The 13611-nt window shown below is 45.4% G+C and overlaps 1 protein-coding gene across 1 annotated transcript in view; it reads left to right on the plus strand.

Annotated features, from left to right (window-relative positions):
* Positions 1 to 41: 41 nt before the first annotated feature.
* The window catches only part of LOC119513346 (myosin-3), a 46191-nt gene continuing 32621 nt past the window's right edge, over positions 42 to 13611 (plus strand). The window contains exon 1 of the mRNA XM_037808478.1: positions 42 to 2118. The gene's annotated coding sequence lies outside the window, so the exon portion shown is untranslated. The remainder of the gene's footprint in view (positions 2119 to 13611) is intronic.

The following is a 13611-nucleotide window of genomic DNA, read 5'->3' on the forward strand; positions in this document are numbered from 1 at the left end:
CTTAGAGACTCGAGTGGGCGGTAGGTGCGTGCTTGGTAAAACGCAGGCTCCCGGACCCAGAGCTGACTGCTGAGGCTGGGATAGGACATAGGGATCTGCGTTTATGACGTCCTCCCAGGTAACTTGGATGCTAGCAGTCTGGGGTTTGGGGCTTTGTGAGAAACAGCGTTTTGTGGGGAAATAAGGTTTTGATTTCATAAATGAACACTTGACCTGCCTTTTGGTATGTCTAAACAGAGCACTGTTCACAGTTAGCCATTGGGGAAAATGTTTATTGCATGCTGGAATGAATCTTGACTTTTGTTTCTAAATTTAGCTTTCCTAGGTGTCTGGGCTTGACGCCCTCCTTTTTCCACCTGAAGTTGCTACCTCAGGCAAAGTTCTCAAAGTTTTCAGCACATCCTAAGATACAAAAGGCAAAATGCCTGGTCAGACAACATATTCTCTTTGCACAATCAGTATTGTTTTACAGGGCTACCTTTTGGGTTTTAAATTCACTTCTTGATACTTATGTTGAACCTGATATTAAGTATATCTCAAAGTAAAAGTATATGAAAAAGAAAAATCAAGCTCTGTAGCCATTCTGGTTTCTTTGGGTAGGCTCCTTAAACACCTGCAAGATTTAATTTATCTGAGCTACAAATCAGAAATAGTGGGTTGGAATGACTTTCCCAGGAACTTTGTCAGGAAGGCGAGAAACTTATTAAAAGAATCATCTCAAGTAATGAGAGATATTAAGTATCTGAAATGCCAAACGCTAAAAAAGATGGTCTGTTTTAAGCCACAAAACATTTGCATGGATCAGTTTGCAGCAAGCTTGCTCTTGGATAAAATTTCGTCTTTATTCTCAGCTGTTGCAAGTTAGAGCTTGTGTAATGATCCAGAAACGGAACAGCAGCTTTTGAAGAAACCTTTTATTTGCTCTTCATTCCAGTGTCAAGTTTAAAGACTTAGAGTCAGGAAAAGAGGCCTCACGGATGACTGGGTCCAAATCCCCCTTTTTATGGATGAGGGGACAGTCCCGAGAAAGGAAGGTTTTGCCCTTACTTGTGAACCTAGATTAAACGCAGGTCCCAATTTCTAGTCAAGTCCCTGCTTGTTCCACCACTCCAGTGTGCTTATGGTGACCATATGAATCCAACCAAAGATGGGGACGCTGCGTGCCAGTGGGCAGCTTTTCTAATTGTGAGTCTTAGGAAATCCAAATCGAGGCTGCCTCACAGTGAAGTATCTCACGCTTCACTTACCTGGCTGTGTTACTGTGTTTCCACTGGACTCTTCAGTGGAGTTAGGATTTTCAAATGCTGTTTGTGTATTTGAAAATTGTAAGAGCCTTGTCAGTGCAGTCGGCGTAGAAGCACTTAATGCCTCAGGCTGCTCATGAGGCAGCCAGTCCTCAGGTCAGCAGCTGAGATTTCCTGAGTGCCAGGCGATTGGGCATAAATACCCATGTGAGTTAGCAGGCTAATAAGAACCCAGTAACATTATTTAGAATTGCAAATGCATCTGCAGAAGATATTTTAGAGTATCTTTTATTTTTAATATAAGGGTGGAAGAAGTAACAAATTTCAAATCACTCATATTCCCAAACAATTTCATTTTTTTGTGTATAGCAAATTTAAAAGTTTTTGAGCATGTAAGCTACTTTCCAAAGGGCAATAATTTGTCATCCATTTAGCTTGTGTTTGTAACTCATGGTCATGAGCTACCGTACTCTGGAATGAGGGGTGTGATTTATTTTTATCTATCAGTGAGGTGCAATTAATAAACTCTTCAGCCATGTGTACCTTACTGCACCTTTAAGACTTAAAAGGTATTTTCTATTCATTTAAAAGATGTATTTGAAAGTTTATGGGTTCTTCTTCCACCGAAAGTATACCACATGCTCACTGTAGAAAATTTGGAATATACAGAAAAGTCAAAGGAGGAACTTTTAAAATCCATTGCTCCACTACCAAGAAATAATATTTGGATGCATTGCTTTTTAATCTTTGACGTTTTACACTTAATCTTTTATTATGCCAGGAATTCACAAATTTATTCCTGTAAAAATCTCTCCCAAGACAGATGATGCTCAAATCTTTGACCACCCTCCTGCCACCCTAGACCCTCCCAGAGGTAAGCACTGTTAATGTTTGTTGTGAATCTTTTCAGAGCTTAGGCTGAGTTTCAGGCTTAGAGAGTTTTGAATTCTAAGACTTAGTTACAAGTGATGTTACCATGATTAGACAGCTGGTGCTCAGATGTGATAATTACTGAATTTGATTAAGTGTTGAAGGTTGTCCAAAATACCTCCCCCTTCTCTTGCCGAAGGCTAGCCCCTCCCTAGCTTCTCCCGGGAGGTGCTGGTGGCTGGGCCCTGTGCACACAGCACTCATGCCTGGGCTTTCAGGGATTTGTTGCGCTCAGTGAACCTGGCTTGAACCCTCACAGCCTTGGCTGCGGTAGCCTCAGTTTTCTCGTCTGTAGTCTGAGAACACTGGTGGTGGTGTTCTCGCAGGGTCAGTGTGAGGGTTCAGTGACGTCCTGCAGAACACCAGCACACGCGCAGTAAGTGCTGGCAGCTATCATTTTGGGTTCTGATGAGGGGAGCGATTTGGGGCTTGTGTGGCAGGGTCGGTATCAACGTGGGTTTTGATTCCTGGTTGTTGGCTGAGTGTTTTCCAAGCCTCCCTCCTATGGCCATTCCACTCAACCCGCCCCACAGGAGCTAACTTTTGATATTATCCCGCATCTTCCACAGACCTGCCTCTATAGTCACTCATTCTAGGCCTAGAACTGGTGGAACCATTTTCTTAAGTGGCATTGAATTTAGGGAAGAATTTGTTGGAAAAATTTAAAGGTTCACACCAGAGACTTTGGGGCTTTTAAACTTAACAGAAGTACACTGGGGCCTGATTATACGTGGAGCAGGCAGCTTACCAGGGTTATTTCCTGGAAACTCAGATAGGCCCCAGGGCCTCCTGAAGCTTGCTGGTTTGCAACATCTCTGCATCTCAGGGTTCTCAGATAGAGCACTTCAGGACACAGGTTGTTGAGAGAAGGGCTTCGGACATAGGCATGGCTTCTCGGCCAGATCCTGTTCTCCAGCAAGCAATTTTGGCACTAACAAGGAACTGTCACTCCCATCAGAGATAAGAGCCTGTTGGTATCTTGCTGCTGAGATTTTCCTGGGACCTATTTGGGCATGGTTAATTTAGCTGTGGTACCCATCCATCCCTGACTAGTTTGCTTGCAAGGTAGTGCTTGGCTTGGCTTCTGAGGGCTGGAGAACAGAGGCATCATGAGCAATTTTCTCCCTCTAGGCCCTGGGACACCCAGCCTGGGGACTGGCTCTGCACAGCAGCTGGCTTTTCACTCATTCAACAGATATTTCTTGACCACCAGTGTGGCAGGTCCTGTTCTGTGTGCTGGGGATACGGAGAGAACAGAACAAAGCCCCTGCCCCCCAGGGAGACAGACTGTAAATACGTAATGTGGAACCAGATAGTGTAAGTGCTATACAGAGACCTAAAACAGGGTGCAGAGAGGATGGGTGTTAGGGTTATCATGAAGGGACCCTTTGGGTAGGTGATAATTGAGCAGGGAATGAATGAAAACTGGAGGCAGCCGTGTGAGTATCGAGGGTGGCAGGGGCTACAGTGCACACGAGGGCCCTGACGCTGGAGTGGGCTCGGGGTGTCCCAGGAACAGCAAGGAGCCAGCCTGACAGCCACTGTGAGTCGGGGAGGATGGGGCGCTAGCCGGAAGCACATCCAGTGGGCCCTGCAGTTCATGGCAAGGTGTAAGCGTGGTGAGGGCGGGGGGCTTTGAAGGGCTGAGGGCCCGAGCCAGGCCCCATCCCGGCCCAGCGCCCACCCTGCTTGTGGCTTCACGTGTCTCACGCGTCTGGTGGCCCAAGTGTCACCCTCTCATGAGGTCTTGAAAAGGCACCTCTGTGGACCACTCCTGAGAACATCTACACAGATATTTTGAGTTTTTGTTTCTTCTTTTTATTGTGGAAATCTCCAAACATACTCAAAGAGTAGAGGAACTTAATGACCTTTATGTGCCCACCACCAAGCATCAATAATCAGCAACATGGGGTGATCTGGCTTCATCTGTACCCACCCGTGCCCAGCCCACCCTGTCCCCATCCCAGCATGTGTCTCTAAAAGAAAAAAATCTGTCTTGAAAACATAACCACAATCCCATGATCTCACACACACATGTTTTATGTGTGTGTGTGTGTGTGTGTGTGTGTATGTGTGTTGGGGGGGGGTTGCCTTAATATTATCAACCAAATCCAGTCCACAGGAACTCAGGTTTACGAGTTGGTGGCTCAGTGTTGAAGGAGAAACGTTTTATCCACATTGTACCTGTGACTCTGTCTGTGTTTGCACCCAGTTCAGGGCCCTCCCGAGTCCCCGCTGACACTCTCGCAGATGTGGTAGTGTTCGTGTTGGACCTGATGAGGACAGCCCACTGGTCCTATTTTTTAAATTTGTGAAAGGGATAACTGTTCAGATGGCATGAGATGCTGTGTTTTTGTCTTTAAAGCAAACGAGCTTTACAGATGGATGTAGCATGTCAGTCAGGAGAGGGATGTATGTTGGACTTGAAATCTTTCTTTGAGAAAAGCACCTTCTGTGTTGTCAAGATGGCAAGATTTGGGCATCCACGTGTCCTCTGCTGCAGCGAGGAGGGAGCCCAGGCAGCTGGGGCAGGTTCAGGGTGAGGGGCTCCCCCTGGAGTCTTAGAGATGCTCGGACCTGGAGCGGGGTGGGTTTCGTCCCCCTTTGTCTGCTTCTCCCCTGCCTGTACCATCCAGCAACACCTTGCTCCAGGATAGGTGTTCTGGCTGCAGGTTTGTTTGTTCTTGTATCTCTTTCCTCATTTAGTCTCTAAGCATTTATCAAACTCCTGCTTTATGCCATGCACTGTGCTGGGCACTTGGAGCACAAAAATGAAAAAAAATTAGCTTTCCCTGCCCACCTGTAGTTCAAAGTTTAATATTTGTGACAGCCAGTTTAGGACAGTGAATCGTAATCTTTCTGAAGAAGTATTTCAGGCCTGTTCATGAAAAACTGGGCTTCTTAGATGTTTAGACAGACGTCAGAGGAAGCCATAGAAATTTGCTCGGACTTTTGGTAGTGACTGACACTTTGCAGCTCTTGGTTATAGTGGTTAATTCATTCTCCTAAAGCCTCTGGGATTACAGTTTGGCAGCCAGTGTGAAAATTTAAGTGTCTTTTGTCTGTAGACAGCATGTATCCTGTAACTTTATATAAAGATGGTGAGCTCAGTCCTGCCTCCCTCTTGTCAGGCTGTGTTGCAGTGTATCATGCAGGATCTTTTTTATTTTTAATGCAGTTTTATTGAGATATATTCACGTATCGTACAGTCGTCCAAAGTGCATAATCAGTGGTTCACAGTATCATCATACAGTTGTATATTCATCACCACCATTTATGAACATTTTCATTACTCCAAAAACATAAACATAAGAATAAAAATAAAAATAAAAGTAAAAAAGAATACCCAATACATCCCAACCCCTTCATCCCCCCCATTCATTTACATTTTGCCCCATTTTTCTACTCATGTGTCCATACACTGGATAAAGGGAGTGTGAGCCACAAGGTTTTCACAAACATGTGTTCACACTGTATAAACTGTATGGTTGTATGATCATTGTGTCAGTTTGGATGTATTATGTCCCCCAAAATGCCATTATCTTTGATGCAGTCTTGTGGGGGCAGATTTGTTGGTGTTGATTAGGTTGGAACCTTGAAATTGAGTGTTTCCATGGAGATGTGACCCACCCAACTGTGACACCTGTGATTAGGGTGTGACCTCTTGATTGAATGTTTCCATGGAAGTGTGACTCCACTCATTCAATATGGATCATTATTGGATCACTGGAGTACTTATAAAAGAGCCACACAGGCTCAGACGCTGCTGTAGCCTAGAGAGGAACGTCCTTTGAGAAAGCCATTTTGAAACCAGAACTCTGGAGCAGATGCCAGCCACATGCCTTCCCAGCTAACAGAGGTTTTCTGGATGCCATTGACCATCCTCCAGTGAAGGTACCTGATTATTGATGCCTTACCTTGGATACTTTATGGCCCTAAGACTGTAACTGTGTAACTAAATAAACCCCCTTTTATAAAAGCCAATCCATTTCTGGTGTTTTACATTCCAGCAGCATTAGCAAACTGGAACAATTGTCTTCAAGAAACAAGGCTGCTGGGTTGCAGTTCAACAGTTTCAGGTATTTCCTTCTAGCTATTCTAATAAACTAAAACCTAAAAGGCGATAGATATAATGCATAAGAATAACCTCCAGAGTGACTTCCCGACTCCATTTGAAATCTCTCAGCCACTGAAACTTTATTTTGTTTCATTTCTCTTCCTTATTTTGGTCAAGTCTTTCTCAATCCCACGATGCTGGGTCCAGACTCATCCGTCACACGGGATCTTACACACTGCTTCCTGAGGAGGAGCGCTGCCTGGCGTGTGGGGGTGTAGAACGGATGCTTGCCCTGAAGAAGCTTCCTGTTGAATACCTGGAGACTCACACACTGCTGCTGGGAGCAGAGCATAAGTTGATTCAGGTCCTTTGGAAAACTGGTGTTAACCCACCAAAGTTAAACAAATGCTACCTCGTGACCCAGCAGTAACTTCTCCTAGGTGTACACCCAGGAGAGATGAGTGCATGCAGCCACCACGTTTGGCTTTTTTCATAACAGCCAGAATGGAAACAACCCAAATGCCCATCAGCCTGGAGGATGGATAAGTAAATTACGGTATACCAATAAAAAGAATAAACTACTGACATACACAGTAACATGGATGAATCTCACAACATTATCTTGAGTGAAAAAAAAGCTGAACACTCAGAAGCCCATACAGTACATAGATAAAAGAAGTCCAGGAACAGGGAAAAGCTATCTGGTGAGAGAAGTCAGAATAGTGCTCACCTCGCTGGCACAGGTTGGGTGGCTATTGGTTGAGAAGGAACATGAGGGAACCTTCTGGAGTGATGGATCTGGAGGGCGGTTTATATATCTGAAACTATTAAGCCATAAACATAAGATTTCTACACTTTATGTAAAATATCACTAAAAATCTGGGGGTTGGGGGATTTCCTGTGAAAGGCAGGCTTTAAGGGAAAGAGTTCTGTGATATGGAGAAGGCATCAGGACAGCACTTAGCAACTTGCCTTGGCTCAGGCAGAGTGCCACACGCTAACTGCTAACACCAGGTCACCCAGGTGAGAGATGGACTGAAACGGGGCTGCACGGGAGGCAGAGGCCACAGCAAGCTTCAGCCAAACCAGTGGAGCGATGGCAGAAAGGAGGGCTGGGGCTTGACGTGGGCAGTTAGGCCTGGCATACAATGTCCATCTTCTCATCCCCACCTGAAGGTCCAGGAAATAAATAACTCCGGTGACCCCCAAGCTGGAGGACAAGAAGCAAAGTTGGCACAGCCATGAGCAGCAGGGAGCTCAGAGGCTCTGGAGGCTTCCCGGGCCCTGGGACACCGAGGGAAGAGCCGGCACGTTCCTTCCTGGCCGCTGCAGTGAGCCGCAGCTGCTCATTGTCAGTCAGCTCTGGGCCACTCTGGCGACTCTTGTGCCCATCTGAGTCCCTTTTTATGGACTGAGCCAGAGAGACTGCCCTTACGCTTGGGCCATCTGAAATATGCTTGGGTGGGTCTGCAGCTGGTGGTCCATTATCTGTTTTCCATTCAAGGATGACGCAAGGGTTGGGGCCAAGGCTGAGATCTGGAGAGGCATGTGGGAGAGTCTGGTCTCGAGCACCCTGGGCTCTGTACCCGCTAGGCACTGGGCTTCCGTGACACCCCAGAGGCCATTCTTCAGGCACAGTCAGTGCCAGAGGCCCTCCAGTGTGTCCCCCTCAGGTCGGGCAGCAAAGCTAGCACTCAGAACTTCCTCTGCAACCTTTCTCCTAGAGTGGGGTCGCTGGAACAGCAGTCTCACCTTCCTCGGGCTGCCCTAAGCAAGCATCACAAACTGGGTGCTTTAAAACAAGAGAAATCTGTCATCCCACAATTCTGGAGGCTGGAAGACTGAGATCCAAGTGCCAGCAGGGCCACGCTCCCTCTGGAGCCTCTAGCGGGGAGGCCTTCCTCGCCTCTTCCAGCTTCTGATGTTTCTGGTGGACCTCAGCGTTCCTGGCCTTGGAGACACGTCTGCCTCCAGCGTCTCCTGGCTGCCTCCCCGTGTCCGTCTTTCTGGGTCCAGTTCTTCCCTTCCTGTAAGGACACGCACCGCAGTCCACCTTGGCCTCACCTTAACTAATCACGTCCATTTCCAATTAGGGTCACATTCGACTGGACGAGAGATTAGGACAAAAACATATCTGTTGGGGGACATGAATCAACCCATAACAACATCACCTGGGAGCCTACTAGAAATGCAGAATCCCAGGCTCCTACCCCACCCTACTGAATCAGAATCTTTTTTTTTTTGGTTTGCATTTTACTTATTATTTTTATCATTTTTTAATTGTAGAGTATAACACATATACATAGAAATGATAACTTTCCAGTGCAATATAACAAGTAGAGAGCAAATTTCAAAGACTTTTACAGATTGCAGCTCCACGGTTTCAGTTATTTCCTTACTATGAAATATAACATATACAAAAAGGTAATATTTTTCGAAGTATGATTTCACAAGTAATTATATAGCAAATTTCCAAATTTGTTATGAGTTATGGTAGCATAGTTTCAGTTATTTCCTTATTGTGAAATATAACATATATACAAAAAGGTGATAGCTTTCAAATTACAATTTAATGAGTAGCTATAGAACAAATTTCAAAGGATGCTGTGGGTTACAGTTCCACCATTTCATTTCTTTCCTTCTAGCTATTCTACTACCCTAGCAACTAAGAAAAAGAAAATTATAGAGGTTCAATATTCATAATCCTTTGTTAAATTCCATCTTGTCTGTTGCTATCCCTTCCTCTAGTTTAATCACTTTTTTTGGACTTCAGGGATGTCTAGGCAGTGACCACCCTAACCTGTTCATGTTAAAAATGGGTGTCGATTTTATGAGAAAAGGCAACACATCTGGTTGATGTTCTTGAAGAGGCTGTTGCTTCTGGGTTTGGGGACTTAGCTGTCATAGGAGCTCTCTGGAGGATTTTAGTTTCTGAAGAATAAACTTAGTAAAATTTTTATAGAGTCTCAGATAGGGATCTGCCTATTCAAGGTTTTCGGGGCTACTCCTGACTTGGGCTTATCATACTGTGGTCATTTGGCATATCTAGGTGAGGCTTGCATAGGAGTAACCTCCAGGACAGCCTATTTGGGGGCAGGATTCCCCAGGATGCTGTGGGGCCTGACTGCCCCAGCAGCCCACTGACCCCTGTCGCCGAGGGGGCGTGGCCATGTCTTGTACCATGTGACCTCAGGCCCCAGCGGCTGGGTCCGGGCAGGGGCGGGCACCCATCCCCAGAGCCGCCAGCTCATTGGCTGACCAGTCAGAGCCTCTGGAAGACAGACAGAAACGGGAGCCAATCAGCAACCAAAACCTCAGCAAGAAGTCCTGATGAAAAGAGGCCAGACCCGTGATGGCGGTGATGAGGCCGTGTGTGCACTCGGGTCAGCAGGAGAGGCCGTGGTTAGAGCAGAGAGAATAATCGGACCCTAAAGGAGAGTTTTCTTTGAGCAGTGTCGTCAAACTTTTTTATTGCGATAATCGATTTAAGAATAATTAACTAAAAGTTTGACCATGCACTCATATATATACACATATATATATATGTTTATTTATCTAGAAATTAAATACATGTGCTAATGTACAAATATGGCTGGCAAACGGTTGCCAGGGGTAGCAATGCCGAACCAAAAACAAAAATGCAAAAATTTGAAATCATGAGGTAATATTTCTTAACCCAGGTGGTGGGTGCATAGTTGAACACTTTATTATTGTCTAAATAGAACACACATATTTTTGAATACTCCTTTGTATGTCCTATTTTCCTATAAAAATTTAAAATGCAGGCACATGTCAAGAGAAAGGCTAATATCTCCTCCACACACTCCAGTGGATCTCTCCCTGTTGCGTGTGCTCCTGGTTTCCGAGACCACTGCCCTAACATTCCTGGGCATTCCAGTTTTAGATCTAGTTGACATCTGTCCTTACAATAGCCCCCACCTCCCTTTGTCTGGAGGTTCTTGCATCCAAAGAGCCAGACTAAAGCAAGAGGGAAGGCTTCTGTAAACATGACACAGACAGACAGCATAAATTAAGACTGATGGGCTCTGTCAAAGCACATACGACAAAGAGTTACCACCACTAATATTTAAGAAATGTTCACAAGTCCTTAAGAAAATACAAGATGAACACCCCGAAAAAAACTGGGCAAAGGATATGAACAGGCAATTCACAAAGGAAGAATATCAAATGGTTATCAGCCATATTTTAAAAAATCAGCCTTACTAGTGATCAGACAGTATAAATTAAAACATGGATTTTTTGTCTCTAAGGTTAGCAACATTAGAGACATTTTGTGTCTAAGATTTTGTCTCTGATGTTACCCTTGAGGATGAGGACATGGAAAAATGATCCCGCACACAGGACTGATGAGAGTATAAATTATGATAGCCCTTTTGGATGGCAATTTGTCAGTATGTAGCAAGCCAGCTATTCCACCTTGACGAATTTATCCACAGAAAGAACCAGAGGTTATGCACAAGATGTATCTAGAATTGTTCACTGCAACCTTTTTATAACAGTAGACAATGAGAAACATTGTCCAACTGTAGGGGATAAATAAAACATGGTATATTCATAAATGGTGTCCTGTGGAACCAGTAAAAATGGAGCTGCTTGATGATATTTAATAATATGGAAAGATATTCATTATATATTTCAAGTGAATAAGTAAACTGCCAAAGTTAATCCCCTTTTTTTAAGCACAAAAAATATACATCAAAATGCTAACCTTGGCCAACAATGGTGGTGTGTTTATAGATGGCTTTTATTTTCTTATTTTTGAGGATCTATTTTCTAAACCTGCCGAATGAACATATATTGATTTTGCAAGAAACAGTCATTATCAGGGAAAACAGCCTAGTGCCAGGAAGACAAATAGTTTCTCTCCTGTGTGGATCTCAATCAAACCGTAGTTGCTTCCTGCAGTGCAGAGCTGGATAGGACCCTGCAGCTGCCCCCAGGCTCCACGGTGAGGGCTGTGACCCACTCCTGCCGTCCGCGGGGTCCCAGGAAGCAGCGGCTACCTTGATCTAGCGCTGTCCAGCCTGAGTCAGAGACGCTGGAATTGATTGTTGTCGACCTGCTGGATTATGTGTTTTGATTGCAGAGAGGCACGGCAGGATTCGAGGTTCTCATCCACAGCCCAAGGAAGCCTGGGAAGGAAACGCGTTGGGTAAGACACTGTCATGGAAAATTCCCCTTGCACTTCAGACCGGAGAAGAGCGAGACCACACTCGAAGCCCACACGGCTGCCTCCCCACCACCCGTAACCGCCAGGGCTCCAAGGCTACAAACTGCCCTTTCATCCCAGCGGCTGCCTCTTGAGCCATAAATCATGGAATCAGAACATGGTAGAGTGAAGAGGACTTAGGAGAGCATTTCGTTCAGATCTTTTTTTACAGAGAAGGAAACCGAGGCCCAAATATTTAAGAAATTGTCATTTGAATAGCGGGAAAGCGGTTTCTCCCCTGATTGTGCCAGCTGCCACCAGGCTCCTCCTTGTCTGAGCGGAGGACAGCGGGCTGTGCCCCCCTGAGAGCAAGGAAACCCAAGACTTCCACTGCCCCTCACCCCGGGCACAGTGCTCCCCTCTGAGTCACAGTTTCCAAGTTCATTAAGTGGGAATATGCCACCTGCTCTGCAGCTCTCACGGGATCGTTACGAGGCTTACATGAGATAAAGAACAAATGTCAAAATGTGGAAAGCATTTGCAATATGCATGAGAGATGACCAACATGTTTAATATGCAAAAGTCCTTAAAATAGAAAAAGATGAAAGGAAATGAAGAGTAGTCTCAGAAGAACTGCCAGCAAGCAACAGCAGACATAAAATGAGGCCCAGCTTCACTCAGAGCAGAAGAAAAGCAAATTAAAACATCAGCAGGTTACATTTTTCATCTATAAAATGGACAAAATTAGTGATGATACCCAGATTTGTCGATGATAGCAGATAAATGTTCACACAAGGCATGGGGCAGGTTAGGGTGTTCTTAAATGGACAGAATCTTTCGGGAAAGTAATATGGTTGTACAGACCAAAAGCATTAGATTCACTAATGATATTTCTAGGAGTTACTCCAAAGAAACAATTGGACAGATGATCAAAGGTAGATGTATAAAGATGTCTATCACTATGATATTTTATAAAGTAGGATTAACTGAATTAATTATGGTACATCTACATAATACAGTTGTTGTAGGGCGCCATTAAAAATGATGATGTAAATCCAAAATTTCTGACATGAAAGGAGGTCCACAATATATCGAGTAAGACAAAGCTGGTGGCAAATATATCTTGGATTATATGATTTTTTTTTAGAGTGAACATGTGTTGTTTTATTTAAAAACATGTATCTCCCAATTTAATTATGAAAAGGCAAATATGAATAGACAGAAATATTTGGAAGGAATATACAATATTAATGGTTGTTAGCTCTGGTTGGGAAGATTATGATTTCTCTTCATCATTTTATACTTTCCTGTAGTTTAAATTTTTATGTAAATGTTAATTTTATAATCAGAAAAATAAAGGGCTTGGAAAAGGGAACATTTCCCCTACAAGGTTTGGTTGCAAAATCATTTTCAAATGGACTCTTCTCCTCACTCTTGTCATTCCCAGTTTCCTGAGGAGCCTGTGATTTGCTTTCATAGAGCTGATCATCCTGCTGGGCCCCTAGCCCCAGCCCATCCCAGTGTTGGGAAAAGTCCTGGAGCTTCCAGGTTTGGGAAGAGCAGGGTAGTGGGGCACAAGGGGCAGGACAAGCTGAGGAGCAAAAGCCACTCTGTGGGGCAGCTCAGCGGAGGATGCGCGCCCAGGGCCACCATGGGAGAGTGACAGGGATGTCAAGGGGGCACTCGGGAGAGCACGGGAAGCAGGAAGGTGCCCCACAGAGAAATCGGCCCTGCCTGACCACGAGCTCCCTGGGGTGGGGGGTGTGGTCTGGAAAGGAGGGGTGAGGTAGGTAAAATGGAGAAAGGTGGCACGTCCCCTTCCCCCACCACCCTGAAGGAGATTCCCGCGGGCTTAGCACGATTGGGTTTCTCGTGGACAGCAGTGAAGGGTTTGAGTTTTGCAACGAAGCCGACTCGTGGGAACCCAGGAAGACCCTGGGTGTCTACTGGCCTCATCTGGGCTCCTCGTGGGCTCCCTGTACCTCCCCTTTGTGAGACCCACCACGTGGTTATTGGTTTCATGCCCACCATGCTCACCGCTTTCTTCTTGTTGCTGCCACAAACCTGGGCACATCCTGGAGGGCCTCACGTCTCAGCGTTGTCCTACCTGGAGCCTGGAGGCCCCATGCCTGGAGCAGGGACCTCAGCAGGGGGTGTCAGCAGGTGGGGACGAGGCCACTGCCCAGCCAGGGCTGAGCAGGCAGGTCATT

Source organism: Choloepus didactylus, chromosome 18 (assembly GCF_015220235.1).
Source record: "Choloepus didactylus isolate mChoDid1 chromosome 18, mChoDid1.pri, whole genome shotgun sequence".
Taxonomy (NCBI): Eukaryota; Metazoa; Chordata; class Mammalia; order Pilosa; family Megalonychidae; genus Choloepus; species Choloepus didactylus.